We start from the raw sequence: 7,638 nt of genomic DNA, 5'->3' as shown, positions 1-7,638 counted from the left end.
CGCTCCCGTACCGCTGGATCGCCCAGCGATTCTATGGCTAACACGTCTACAGATTCATTGTTTGCGTTGTTGGATTTTCCTCCTTGGCCCACCACAATGCTCTTGGCCCATCACGACTGCTTTTTGGTACATTTTTGTTTCTGCCCTCTTAGTTTTTAGTGCGGTCAGAGCCTATAATGACAATATTTTAACAGAGTCAAGAGGAATTGTTTTTCCCTTGGGAAACGTTATGTGGCGGTGGACCGGCCGAAGCTTCGTCCGGTCGCTCCCGTACTGCTAGATTGCCCAACGATTCTATGGCTAACAGGTCTACAGATTCATTGTTTGCGTTGTTGGATTTTCCTCCTCGGCCCACCACAATGCCCTTGGCCCATCACGGTTGCTTTTTTCCTCTCATCTTCAAATGCGTCATCCGGCCAGCTGCCACCGTGGCGGCTGCATGCTGGAACCAGCATCCCGACATACTGGAACCAGCGAATTTTTTTGCTACATCCATTCAAGTCGGAGGTACGACCGCGACGATGAAGATGGCCTTTTGCTGCAATCGTCGTCAGTTTTTGTTACGATTGGCGAGAAAATTTGCTACATCCATTCATGGCAGAGATGCGACCTGAGACGGCGGCGAGGATGATTTTTGCTGGACCCGTAATTGTTTTTTGCTACTATGGGCGAGGTTGTTTTGCTACATTCATTCATGGCGGAGATGCGGCCAGGGACGGTGGCGACGAGGATTTTTGCTGCACCCGTAATTGTTTTTTTGCTACTACCAACGAGTTTTTTTTCTACATTCATTCATGGCCGTGACGCAACCTGGGACGGCGGCGACGGTGATTTTGTTGCACCCATATTTTTTTTGCTACTACTGGCGATGTTTTTTGCTACATTCATTCATCACGGAGATGCAACCAGGGACGGTGGTGACGACAGTTTTTGTTGCGCCTACAATTGTTTTTTGCTACTATCGGAGATGTTTTTGCTACATCCATTCATGGCGAAAATTTGACCCGGGACGACGGCGGCGATGATTTTTGCTGTAACCATCATTGTTTTTTTTGCTATGACCGATGAGTTTTTTTTTGCTAAATCCATTAAATGGCGTTGGCTGGCTACTATCGTTCGTGCAACCCCGTGCAACGAGCGTCGACGGTGCACCGGGGGTGCTTCAACCAAGTTACTTTATGAAAGTATTTGGTGATTAATGTTTGTAAACAAGCTAGGAATCTACACCCAAGAAATTGTTACTGTTTCTTGATGGAATGCTACATGAGTGCTTTTTCAGTTGTAGAAATATGGGAAATATGCTGGAAACATACACCAATTTTGCTTTCATGGTTTTTTTTGGTTTATGCTACAATGCTACATACAAATATTTTTTCTTTGTGCGCGGTGCGACTGTCCGAAATTTCGGCCGGTGCACCGACGCCTATCAGTGGCCTTTTCCCTTTCTAGTTTTCAGTGGGGTCAGAGCTTACAATGGCAATATTTTAGCAGAGCCAAAGAGAATAATTTCAAGGAGGGCAAAGGAAGGTTGCTTGGGTCTCCTGAGATGTACTCACAATGCCCAAGTATCAAGGATGGCTAGGGTTTCGAGATAGAACTTTTTAACCTAGCTATGGTTGCTAAGCAAGCTTGGAGGCTCGTCCAAGATCCTGACGCACTCAACTTCTGTGGGCTATGTATTTTCTGGATGGCGATGTTTTGCAAGCTAACTTGGGGAGCCACCCTTCCTAGGTTTGGCGAGTTGTCAACGAGGGTATCTCTGTGCTCAAGCAAGGACTGATTCGAAGGATTGCCAATGGGCATTCAGTGAATGCGTGGGAGGATAACTGGTTACCTTGAGAATTTATGCTAAGATCTCTCCAATGGTGAACTACCGGTCCACCTAGTCGAGTCAGTGACTTTATTGATGAATCGTCTAAGTCATGGAATAGAGGATTAGTTAATGAATATTTCCAGACTCCTAATGCGCAGATTATTCTCAACATTCTCCTAAGTACTCGCAACTTAGAGGATAGTTGGGCATGGCACTATGATCAAAACAATATCTTCACTATTAGATATGCTTATAAGCTCCTAGTCGACGCTAAAAAGAGAAGGGAAACATGGCTTGAAGGTAGGACCTCGGTTTCTGACGCGTCATCAGTTCAGAATTAGTGGAAAAAATTGTGAAATATGAGGGTTCCAAGCAAAGTCAGAAATTTTGCATGGCGTCTTTCTCACAACTTGATCCCAACCGAGGCAGTGAGGGAGAAGAGAAATATGGCGGATTCCAGTAGCTATGAAATCTGCAATAGAGCTGAAGATACATGGTGTACATGCACACATTGTTTGTAATATGCCAAAGTGTGTTTGGTCACTTGTTGATGAAGATCTTGTCGAACATTTGATTGCATGAAATAACGTTGGTGCAAGGTTATGGCTGATGGAGATGATGGATTCTATGAGGGAGGGCTAGTTCATTAAGATGATTGTTACCCTATGGGCCATTTGGTGGGCTCGTCGATGGCGATTCATGAAAACGAGTTCCAGTCCCCCCTTGTCAACATATAGTTTTGTCCAGAATTACTTGTCAGATCTTGCTATATTGCCATTGCGACCTACCAGATGTGGCACTATGATGCCAGCGGCGGCTTCAAGATAGGAGAGGAATAATTGGATCAAGCCTATGTATGAATATCAACGTGGATGCCGCCATCTCCAGGAACAATGACAAGGGGGGTCCTTGGTGGCAATATGCAGAGATAAGCATGGCCTCTATATGGGTGCATAGGCTGTTGTGGTTAAGGACTTGGTCCTTGGAAGCTATGGCATTGAGAGAAGCCCTTTCTCTGGCTGAGGATCTTTATCTAAGAAGAATTCGTATTGCTATTGACTGTCAATCAAAGATCAACCATATCCAGGGAGGGTATAAAGGTGCCAGCCAAGCGTTTATTCATGATATCAAGACGAAGATTGAAGAGTTCGAGGTCACCCATCTGCATCATGAGAAGAGAGCGCATAATGGAGAAGCACATGACCTAGCTAAAGCTGCCACTTCACTTTATCTGGGGCGCCATGTGTAGCTTATGAATACCCACATTCCATTTAGTTGAATAAAAGCAGTGTTCTACCCCTAAAGAAAACTTTCCTGCTCACAACATGCATCCAAAAATCTTACCGCATTGCCGAGGTAAGAAAGGAGGCATTGAAATCAGCTACATAAAGAGATGGGGTGAGATAGAAAATAGATATGCATGTGTGATAACCCACAAGTATAGGGGATTGCAACAGTTCTTGAGGGTAGAGTATTCAATCCAAATTTATTCATTCGACACAACGGGAGCCAAAGAATATTTGCAAGTATTAGCAGTTGAGTTGTCAATTCAACCACACCTGGAGAACTAAATATCTGCAGCAGAGTGATCAGTAGCACAATAGTATGATAGTTTGATAGCAGTGATAACAATAGCAACAGTAACTGCAGCAGTTTTATAGCAATGGTGACCGTAGTAGCAACAAAAGTAACTTAGCAAGAATCAATATGCGAAGATTGTACACATTGGATCGGTGATGGGTAATTGTGTTGGATAACATTCATCATGTAACAGTTACACTACAAGAATCTTGTTAATCCATGACGGATTCGTCCAGTCACAGAACAATGCAAACCCGTCAAGGAGGGCGGTCCATGACGAATTTGGAATCCGACATGTATATCGCGTCATAATTTGACAATTGCACCACCATGATGGATTCTGACTGTCACCGAACAATCCATTGGCCCCTCCGGCCCGCCCTAGACCCGTTCCTCTATGACAAACTAATCCGTCATGGATTTGCATAACGTTGTACCAACATGGATGTGAAATGGCATCTACGTGGACCTGACGTGGCATCCTGCATAGCCATTGGCCTAATTTTTTCTGTCTAATGAGGCCCATCATCGCATTTATTGTAATACAAACCATGATATTCATCCTACCAGCTACAACTCAACCCATTACACATATTCGAACGATTTTTCATAACCCAATTAATTTCCACTGAACAGGACCATAATTTGACCCATTTCATAAATTTTCATTCAATAATTTCACCAAGTAAAGGTCATTTACATCCAACATCGGTTCACATGAACTTGATAAAAATTACACGACATTACATAAGAAATATACAACATTGTGCAGACCCTCTTAATCATCAATTTGCCTCTGCAGCTCAAACTTCCTTTGCGGCTTTGGCCAAGGAAACCTGTAACAAACTTAGATTCTGTTACAAAATGGCAAGTTGATTACGACAAAAGCAACAGTAGTTATTATCACCTGAACCATCATTCTAATTTCACATGATATAAAGGTCAATCACGAGGTATAGCTAAACCTATAAGGAATAATTGTGTTTCATTAATCAACAATAGTGTTTCATTACAGCAACACAACATTAATCACTAAGCAGGAGTAACCCACTTCCAAATAGTTCGGAGACGTATTTTGGAGACCATGTCATCAACTAGAGTGACAACTTATCAAGTTTGTAGCATTATATATTATTCTAAAATGTATATACAAAACTACTATTTGCATATCAAATCTATATAGAAAAAGCCTAACCATTTGCATGTTTTGAGAAAGAAATTTAGAACATATAGTTCCGTGTTATCATAAAGTAATTAGGAGAGCTAAAGAGATGCGAGAATAATCACTATTCTGTAAGTGATTTACATGCTGACAGTACCATAGAGCGTAAACCTTATGGAATCAAACCAGACTACTATTGTAATGTAATGCATACAAATGTTAACTAGATAAGTGCATACATAAGCCACTCTATCTTACCACCATATTGATAGAGATCCAACATGCCATTGATTAAACAGGCATAATCTACAAGAAATCATGGTGAATTGTTGGGCCATTTCGATAACTATGATGCAAGCTTTTTGAGCCTGCACCATATTGATAGAGATCCAACAAACACATCATCGTCGTACATCCACTTCTCTACTATCCCTATCAAGTCGAAAACTACAAAATTACTATGTGAAACAGACTATAATGTGCATATTAACCAAGAAAATTACCTCAGTAGAACAAGTGAACTATATATATGTATAAATGATGTGCATATTAACATTTTGAGACTTAACAACTTGCTCTAACTGGGTTTATACCGTGGATGCATGTTTATCTAGAGCCTTAAGATCATTAAATATTCTAAACATCAAGTCACTCAAACGATCAATCATGAAAGCATTGCGCTTCAATTGCTTCTTAACATATGTATTCAAATGTTCTTGCTTAACAATGTAGTTGTCGAATTCATCCACACATTGGCTAGCAGATATATCATAAGGAATATCACCTTCATCAAATCTTATAAGAGAATTTACCTTTACTACCTGTGTCGGGGTATCGAGTCTATTTATTTCTTCAATAGGTGGTAAATTCTTACCAACTTTAGCTTTAATACCCTTTTCTTTCGTAGATTTCTTTGCCTCTTGCATATCTTCAGGACTGAAGAATAAAATACCTCTCTTCTTCGGTGTTGGTTTAGGTGGTGGTTCAGGAAGTGTCCAGTCATTATCATTCCTCGATATATTATTCAATAGTTCTTCAGTCTGCTCAACAATTCTTTCCTAGCACAACTATCTAGGTAGTCCTGATGACCCACAAGTATAGGGGATCTATCGTAGTCCTTTTGATAAGTAAGAGTGTCGAACCCAACGAGGAGCAGAAGGAAATGATAGGCGGTTTTCAGCAAGGTATTCTCTGCAAGTACTGAAATAAGTGGTAACAGATAGTTTGTGATAAGATAGATTGTAACGAGCAACAAGTAACAAAAGTAAATAAAGTGCAGCAAGGTGGCCCAATCCTTTTTGTAGCAAAGGACAAGCCGGAGCAAACTCTTATAATAGGAAAAGTGCTCCCGAGGACACATGGGAATATCGTCAAGCTAGTTTTCATCACGTTCATATGATTCGCGTTCGATACTTTGATAATTTGATATGTGGGTGGACCGGTGCTTGGGTGTTGTTCTTACTTGAACAAGCATCCCACTTATGATTAACCTCTATTGCAAGCATCCGGAACTACAACAAAAGTATTAAGGTAAACCTAACCATAGCATGAAACATGTGGATCCAAATCAGCCCCTTACGAAGCAAAGCATAAACTAGGGTTTAAGCTTCTGTTACTCTAGCAACCCATCATCTACTTATTAATTCCCAATGCCTTCCTCTAGGCCCAAATAATGATGAAGTGTTATGTAGTCGACGTTCACATAACACCACTAGAGGCTAGACAACATACATCTTATCAAAATATCAAACGCATACCAAATTCACATGACTACTCATAGCAAGACTTCTCCCTTGTCCTCAGGAACAAACGTAATTACTCACAAAGCATATTCATGTTCATAATCAGAGGGGTAATAATATGCATATAGGATCTGAACATATGATCTTCCACCAAATAAACCAACTAGCATCAACTACAAGGAGTAATCAACACTTCTAGCAACCTACTAGCACCAATCCCGGACTTTGAGACAAGAATTGGATACAAGAGATGAACTAGGGTTTGGAGATGAGATGGTGCTGGTGAATATGTTGATGGAGATTGCCCTCTCCCGATGAGAGGAGCGTTGGTGATGATGATGGTGATGATTTCCCCCTCCCGGAGGGAAGTATCCCCGACAGAACAGCTCTGCCGGAGCTCTAGATTGGTTCCGCCAAGGTTCCGCCTCGTGGCGGCGGAGTCTCGTCCTGAAAAGTTCCTTGTTATTTTTTTCTCATCGAAAGACTTCATATAGGAGAAGATGGGCATCGGAGAGCCACCAGGGGGCCCACAAGGTAGGGCGGCGCGCCCTAGGGGGGGGGGGCGCCCCCACCCTCGTGAGAAGGGTGTGGGCCCCCTGGCCTTCATCTTTGGCGAGGATTTTTCTTTATTTATTTTAAGATGTTCCATGGAGTTTCAAGAGTTTTGGAGTTGCGTAGAATAGGTCTCTAATATTTGCTCCTTTTCCAGCCTAGAATTCCAACTGCCGGCATTCTCCCTCCTTATGTAAACCTTGTAAAATAAGAGAGAATAGCCATACGTATTGTGACATAAAGTGAAATAACAATCCATAATGCAATAAATATCGATATAAAAGCATGATGCAAAATGGACGTATCAACTCCCCCAAGCTTAGACCTCGCTTGTCCTCAAGCGAAAAGCCGATAACAATAAATATGTCCTGATGTTTAGAGGTAGAGGCGTTGATAAAAATAAAATACGGACATGAAGGCATCATGATTATTCTCATAACAACAACATATATAGATTTTGTCATATGATTACTTACGTTCAAGTGATGATCTATTCACAATGCGAAAGTATAAATCATAAACCTTACTGGGCTCCGACAAACTATAATCTTAGTCATTGAAGCAATTGCAATTTATCATAACATCGGAAAGAGACTATGTCAGAGCTAAAAAGCAAGTCCACATACTCAACTATCATTTAGTCCTTCATAATTGCTAATACTCACGCAATACTTGTGGTTATGAAGTTTTAATCGGACACAGAGAAAGATAGGGGCTTATAGTTTTGCCCCACAACCTTTTACCTCAAGGGTAATGTCGACAATAATGGTTCATGCTCCCCTACATCG

This window comes from Triticum aestivum, chromosome 1A (genome assembly GCF_018294505.1).
Source record: "Triticum aestivum cultivar Chinese Spring chromosome 1A, IWGSC CS RefSeq v2.1, whole genome shotgun sequence".
Lineage (NCBI taxonomy): Eukaryota > Viridiplantae > Streptophyta > Magnoliopsida > Poales > Poaceae > Triticum > Triticum aestivum.
The sequence above is the reverse complement of the archived record's forward strand: the minus strand, read 5'-3'. Positions refer to the sequence as shown.